Source organism: Ursus maritimus, unplaced genomic scaffold (assembly GCF_017311325.1).
Source record: "Ursus maritimus isolate PB19 unplaced genomic scaffold, ASM1731132v1 scaffold_11, whole genome shotgun sequence".
NCBI lineage: Eukaryota > Metazoa > Chordata > Mammalia > Carnivora > Ursidae > Ursus > Ursus maritimus.
Genome location: NW_024423453.1, coordinates 39,991,762 through 39,999,784, shown reverse-complemented (window position 1 = coordinate 39,999,784; position 8,023 = coordinate 39,991,762).

The following is an 8,023-nucleotide window of genomic DNA, read 5'->3' as shown; positions in this document are numbered from 1 at the left end:
GATCTCTATATTCTCAAGATAGTGATTAAGGGGGGCATTCAGGGCGTGCTTGTACAAACCAGCTTTCTGTATAAAACTCAGAAACGATCTCAGCATTTGACACTTAATCATAGAGTGAAAAAATTTCAAAACCTCAGGTAGGCCTGTCAAAAAGATTTGCCTGGGCTTTTTATCCAGGGCTGGGCTGACTGTTCCCTGTACTCATGGTAATTAGCCCTACCCTAAACACAGCAGCAAGTCTCCACACATTCCTCAGCAACTCTGGAATCAACTATAATCCCCTTAGCCTAACAAACGCCCTACACAACCTCACCCAAACTCTCCTTACGTCTTCGTCTTCCACCTTTTGTCTGTCTCCCAATTTGCTTCAGCCTGGGGGAGCCATTCTTGGCTTCCCCTCCATGCCTGCATAGTCCCATCTCTGCTTCCTTGCTGACGTCCTGCCTTCTGCTGGTCCTCGTACCCTGAAGGCCAGCTCAGATGCTTTCCATCAGCACAACGAGAAGTAACTTACTGATCCCTGAAATCCTAGGCTCCTTCGTTATGACCACTCTTCCCCTGTCTGCCTTTCAGTGTAGCTCTTGGGAGGGCAGCCTTCCCCCTCAACTGTGCAATCCCTTAGGCTATTACCCACTCTACCCGAAAGAGTTTACAGCACATTTTTGTCGAATAAAATTAATAAACAGATGAGTGTTTCTTGCCACTCAAGGTCCCCCATTACCTGGCCTAACTCTATTAGCCCCTTTTCTTTCGGCTTTTCCCATACATGCTCCACGCAGGTCGTTCTTGCCATTGTGCCCTGGGTACACTCTGTTGAAGTCTTTGCTTGTATTAAGTCTGCACGTACCCTTTCATTTATTCAATCTTTATCCAGTCATTCATTCCTTCAGTCATTCACTCGCTCCTTCTGTCACTCAAATATTGACAGGGCATCCGCTGAGTGCCGCCCACTGGGCAGAGGCTCTGAGAACACAAAAATGTCAAAGAATGGCTCCTTGTCTTCCAATATGGTAAGGGAGACGTGTAGACTGAGCGCTACAAATAGTGTGTGGTACTATTGGTCCATAAGGGAGGTATGTACCAATAATGTGGAGATGGGTGTATGCAGAAAGAATTAGGGGTCCCCCGATAAACAAAGACAGACACAGCTTTCTCAACATAAGAAAAGTCATTTTAGGCCCCCAGCCATCTTGGGAAAGAATGGCAACCACTATCAGGCCAGGAGAGAACACAATCATATTCAAAAGTGAAGACTGACATGATGTACGCTCTTGAGCTCTCTCTGCAGGATTGAAACCCCTTTGAACACTCAGATACCAGGCCCACAGGAGCCAGAGAATTGATGATGCTGACCCTTGCCACCCTGGTGACTTTGATCTTCACAGTCACCTTAAGAAGACCTTTGCCCCAATTCCATGCTGTATTCCCCAATGCACAAGTCCCTTCATGAGTACATATGAACCCCTGGCTTAAAACTTTCCTGATTTTGTTGTTGGGGAGACACTGCTTTGGGAAAGATCCCTGGTGTTCTCCTTTACTTGCTGCAGGTAAAACCCTTCCTTTTCCCATTCTTTGGCTTGGTTGTGTCTTTTGGCTCCACACCTGCCAAGAGGTGAACTCAGTTTTGGGTAACAAATTTGGCGACCCAGATGAGACCGCTTGCCTAACCCCTTTGAGTTTCTCCAGCTCCCACGGGCAACGCAGTGGGCCGTGGCAGTGGGAGTTCAGCTGTGAGAACTCATCTGTGTTGTTAGGGAACCTGCAGGGAAGGTCATAAGAGAATCTCTCTTAAAAGCCTGATTTGTCAGATCTGTGCACTTAGACTCACTGAACGGTTTCAGCCACCACTCCAGACATTTAGAGTCCCTTCAGAAACGTGAGTGGCAAGGACCCCACAAATTGACGTCAGGTCTCTGCCCCTATCTCAAGTGGGTACAGGAAGGGCTCAGGGTCTGCACAGCTTTCCGGTCTGGTACATCTGGAGAATCTGAGGGATCGTAAGACAGCCTTGTCTTCCCAAGTCCTGGAAGCTGATCAGGGATGCCTGATTGTTGAAGGTCTCAATGAGATAAATCTCAGGCTCTGGAGATTATTTGTCTAGAAATTGTAGAGAGGTGGCAGTTCAGTATACTTGAGCAACGTGAATGCCCACTTTTAAATTATCAATTCAAAGAGCTTACTTACCAACTCTCTAGAGAAGCAAATTTTCAGTGAGCTAAGAATAGCCAAACTTGTGTCTCTACTAACCCTTATTGCAGACCTCTTGGCAGTTAGAGACAAATCTTTAACAGAGATCTAAGGATATGGGGAATCGGACATTGATCCCCTCAGTATCCCATTAAGGTGCATCCTGAGTCATTAGAAGCTTTTCGGGTCTACCCCAATGATGAAAAAACAATTTGTTTTCTTTTGTAGTACTGCTTGGCCACAATCAGCTAGAAGACCAGGAAAAATGGCCAGAAAATGTCTTGTTAAATTACAGTACCATACTCCAATTAAACCCACTTTGTAGAAAGGAAGAAAAATGGATGAGATCCCTTATGTACAATGCTTTATGGCCCTCTGCCTAAGTAAGGAATCGCAGAAGAAATATGGGCTTAAGTATATTCAACTATCTAGCCCAGGGAATAAGATCATGCTCCCAGTTTGGGAGGAACCCCCTGAAGACCCCTCAGAGCTCCCCTTGCCCTGGGGATTTGGAACAGGTTCCCAGCCCTCAGCCGCACCTGCAAGTCCATCCCCTCCAGATCCCAAGTCACTGCTGGATCCACTCCGTGTTTACTCTCCTACCCATCTAAACCACCTCCATCTTACTTAGGAAAAGGAGAACCTAATGATGGGCTCCCAATGCTCAGCCCCACCGGTACTAGGAGTGGTCATTCTTTTTTTTTTTTTTTTTAAGATTTTATTTATTTATTTGACAGAGACAGCCAGTGAGAGAGGGAACACAAGCAGGGGAAGTGGGAAAGGAAGAAGCAGGCTCCCAGCGGAAGAGCCTGATGTAGGGCTCGATCCCAGAACGCTGGGATCACGCCCTGAGCCCAAGGCAGACGCTTAATGACTGTGCCACCCAGGCGCCCCTAGAAGTGGTCATTCTTATCAGACTCAGAACGTATGCCCTTTGAGGCAGGTCCCAGGAGGAAATCTGATTGTTATGCACGCACCCATCCTTCTCTACCTCCAACCTGTACGGTTGGAAGCAAAATACTCAAGGACTCAGGGCTGACCCAGAAGGGTTTGTTAACCTGATGAACACTATTTTAATGAACCATAACCCCATTTAGTGAGACATTCAAAGCCTATTAACTACCCTGCTTACAGGGGAAGAGAAGGCAACTGCCTTGCTCAAAGCTAGGCAGGAAGCACACAAGCAGCATGCCACCCAGCCAGGCAGTGTTGTTTGGAGACCTGCTGAGCAGTCAGTGCCAACCACTGCCCCTCACTGGGACCCAACTGCCTGGGGGTCAGAGAAAAGCTGGAACATTAGAAGTACCTGCTCCTCAAAGATGTGAAGGCTGCAGTGGCTCGGCCAGTCGACTGAGGCACGGTAAGGAGCACAGAACAAGGGAAGGATGAAAATCCATCTGCCTTTTTGGAAAGAGTTAGTGAATGCCTTAGGCAATATACCACCCTAGACTCTGAGGACCCAGGAAATGCTATGGTAGTGAACACCCACCTCTTACCTCAGAGTGCTCCAGATATTTACTGCAAACTTCCAAAGACTGCAGTAGGACCTAACACCCCCACCTCCCAAATGGTTGAGGCGGACTTTGGGGTCTTCAAAAACCGGAATGTGGCAGAGGAATAAAAAGACGACAGGAAGATGAAGAAATAGGCTGCTTTGTGGGCAGTGGCACTGCAGATCAGCCCAGGTGACCCAGGAAAAGAAAATAAGAAGACACCATGAGTGAGTGTTCCCTACCCCAAACGTGGGACACACAAGCCACCAGCAAAGCTGGGGCCCAACCAATACGCATACTGTAAAAGGGAGGGACACTGGAAGAGGAGATACCCTGACTGTCCCCAGATAGGAAAGACCCAAGCTAAACCCTCTTCCTTTCAATTCCTGGCGAATGACAAAGAATATCGATAGGACCTGGGATCTCCCCATTTGGCTCCTCAAAGCACCATCCCTCTGGCCCCCGAGGAGCACTGGGTCACTTTAGATACAATGGGAGAGCCGACTGAATTTTTGCTGGTTACTGGTGCTACATTCCCACTGCTGACGACCCAAAAGGGGCCCCTCCTCAAGAGAGAATGCAATATCAAGGGGGTGTCAGGAAAGGGAAATACAAGAAAATTTTTTGAGCCTCTGACCTGTGAAATAGGTTCAAAAAAACTTGAAAACCCTCCTTGTGTGGTCCCGAATGTGTGATCCCTCTGTCAGGGAAAAAGAGGCTGGCCAAGTTGGGAGCCACTATGCATCCCAACCAATGCAGAGTTGGGGTAAAGGTGCCCAAATCACAGGGGGCTACACTTCCAGCACGCCTTACCGAGGATCCCTCTGTGCTAGAACCTATTCCTGCCCGCGTACTTGATCAAGTGAGGCCAGAAGTTTAGGCAGGAGAGAAAATAGGCTGAGCTGTGAATGCCCAACCTATAAAGGTTTTAAGAAATTCAATGGATTACTGGCCAAAAGTAAAACAATACCCCCTTAGACTGAAGGCAAAGAAGGAAACAGAACTCATAATAGATTGCTAAACCAAGGCTTGATAAGACCCTGCCAACCTCCCTGTAACACCCCAAAATTACCTATTAAAAAACAAAACAAAACAGGAACAGAGGAATATTGATTTGTCCAAGGTCTTATGGCAATAAATGAGGCTACACAGGATATCCATTCTTGGTCCCAAACCCCTATACTCTGCTCGCTCACCTCGAGTGAAAACAGGATTTATATCATTCTGGACCTTAAAGATGCCTTTTTCTCTATACCCCTAGATGAGGGCTCAAAAGAACCATTTGCTTTTGAATGGGAAGATCCCCACTTGTATCAGAAGCAGCAGTACTGGGACACCTGGGTGGTTTAGTCAGTTTAAGCACCTGCCTTCGGCTCAGGTCATGATCCCAGAGTCCTGGAATCGAGTCCTACATCAGGCCCCTTGCTCATTGGGAAGCCTGCTTCTCCTTCTGCCTGCCACTCCCCCTGCTTGTGCTCTCTCTGACAAATAAATAAATAAAATCTTTAAAAAAAAAAAAAGGCAGCAATATTGCTAGACTGTTCCGCCCCAAGGGTTTAAAAGTTCTCCCACTATTTTGGAGAGGTTTTGAATCAAGATTTGAGAGGATTACATTTAGAAAGGGGAACAGTCCCCCAGTATGTTGATGACATTCTTATAGCCGCTCAATGGAGGAGGACTCAGATCAAAATACATTAGAGGTTCTAAACTGTCTAGCAGAAAAGGGATATAAAGTCTCAGAGAAAAAGGTCCAGATACCTAAGACAGAGGTCAGATACTTAGGATGCTTGATCTCTGAAGGACAGAGACCCCCCCCCCCCCAGAGCACACAAAGCAAGCCATATACCAGCACTCAAAAGCAGTGGAGGTTTTTTGTTTGTTTGTTTGTTTGTTTGTTTGTTTTGTGAATGGTGGGACTTTGCTGGATATGGATTCCCAACTTTGGTTTAATTGCAAAGCCCCTTCATGAAGAACTGCAGGGACTGGAAACCGACCCTTTTGAGTGGGACAGCCAAAATGATCAAGCCTTTTAAAAACTAAAAGTACTACTACTTAGTGCCCTGCTTTGGGCCCTCCTGACCTCTCAAAACCACTGGAACCATCCATCCATCCATGAGAGGCGGGGACTAGCCTCGGGAGTCCTCACTCAAATGTGGGGACATATGAGGAGAGTCCTAACAGACTAGTTAGATGGCCACCATACCTGCAGGGGTGGCAGCTACTTGCTTATTAATAAAAAGGGCCGAAAAACGTACTCTGGGGCACCCTGTAACAGTATGGGCCCCTCCCTCATCAAGTGAGACAAATTCTGAATGCCAAGGGCCATAATTGACTAACAGATGGCAAACTAAGCCAATTTCAAGCCCTAATGCTAGATACTCCAGGCTGCGTATCAAGTCATATCAAGCTTTGAATCCTGCCATTTTGCTGCTGTCCTGCTAGGAGCCACTTGCCCATTAACCGTAATAAAACCACTGATGTGGTATATTCCAGTAGAAAAGGCCTAAGAAGTGAACTTTCACCTAATGCTGATGGCGTATGGTTTGTGGGGAAAGCAGATTTTGGAGAGAGGCAAACGTAAGGCTGGATATGCTGTGGTCTCCCTGCATTAAGAGACAGAAGCCAAAAGCCTGTCCCCAGGAGTTTCAGCTCAGAAGGCTGATCCGAGCCTTAGAGCGAGGGGAAGAAAAGGCTGTTACTATATACCTTGATTCAAAGTATGCCTTCTCGGTAATACACGCTCATGGGGCTATCTGGAAAGAGTAAGGTCTACTCTCAGCTGCTAATAAAGAAATCAAACATAGCAAAGACATTCGCTGTCTCTTAGAAGTCATGCACAACACAAGGAAATAGCTGTGATTCACTGTGGAGACACCAAAAGGGAGAAAATGAAGAGGCCAAGGTCAAGAGCCTGGTAGACCCGGCTGCCGAAAGTGCAGCCTGAGAGAGGGAAGCCTTAGAATTCCCACTTATTCCCTCGGTTCTCCATGTAGTTTTAGACCAGACTACTCCCCTGAGGACCTATGAGAGACACGATCAAAGGGCTACAAGAGGACTTCAGTCTCAAAAGCCTGGTTGATCAATAAGGCCAGCAAAATATGGATGCCTCTAAGTCTGGGATGGGCGGTTGTTAAGAGCACCCATGACTCCACTCATGATGGAAAAGAGACAATGTGCAACTGGCTGATATGAATAATTAGCACACACAGCTTAAGACACCTAATTGAAAAAGTCATCAGCTACTATGCATAGTGCCGAAAAAACAAAGTGAACACCAGGCCTTCTGCCCCACCACTAAGAAGGGCTGTTGAACCTGGGGGCACCCAGCTGGGGGAGGATTGACAAATAGATTTTTACTGTGATGCCTCTTGCATCAGACGACTTCAAGAATCTCCTGACCCTGGGGCTCTGGGGTGGCTCAGCCAGTTGAGCATCGGACTCTTGGTTCTGGCTCAGGTCATCTCGTGGGTCACAGGGTTCGAGTCCCGTGTTGAGATCTGCGCTAAGCAAGGAGTCTGCTGGAGATTCTCTCCCTCTACCCCTCCCCACCCCCTACTCACGTTCGCGAGTATGCGCACGCTCTCTCTCCCTCTCTCTCAAATAAATAAAATATTAAAAAAAAAAAATCTCCTGGTCCAAGCTGACACTTTCACCGGCTGGACTGAAGCTTTTCATTGCAAAACGGAAAAAAACAGGGGGCACCTGGGTGGCTCAGTCGTTGAGCATCTGCCTTTGGCTCAGGTCATGATGCCAGCGTTCTGGGATCGAGCCCCACATCAGGCTCCCTGCTCAGCGGGAAGCCTGCTTCTCCCTCTCCCAACCCCCTCCCCCGTTTGTGTTCCCTCTCTCGCTGACTCTCTCTCTGTCAAATAAATATATAAAATCTTAAAAACAACAAAAACTGAACTAGTTAAAGCCCTTCTACACAGTATTAACCCAAGTTTGGGGCTATCCCAACAGTTCAAAGTGACAATGGACCAGCCTTTACCTCCAAAGTGACGGTAACATTAGCTCGCTCCTTAGGTATAAAACAGAAACTGCTATCTGGTGGCCCTAGTCCTCAGGAAAAACAGAGCAAACTAACCAGACCATAAAAACGACATTGGCCAAATTATGCCGAGAAACATAGGAAAATGGCTAAAGCTGCTGCCCATAGCTTTAACTCGCGTGAGGGCAGCCCCCAAAGGGAAGTAAAAACTCAGTCCTTTTGCAATGATGTGCGCCTGGGGATCCTTTCCCGGGGATGGGTGTTCTGTATCCGCGTCTACTTGGGGCCCATGGGCGGGGCCTGAAGCCGACCTGGAAACAGGAAACACTATGGAACATGAAATACAGGTAGGGAA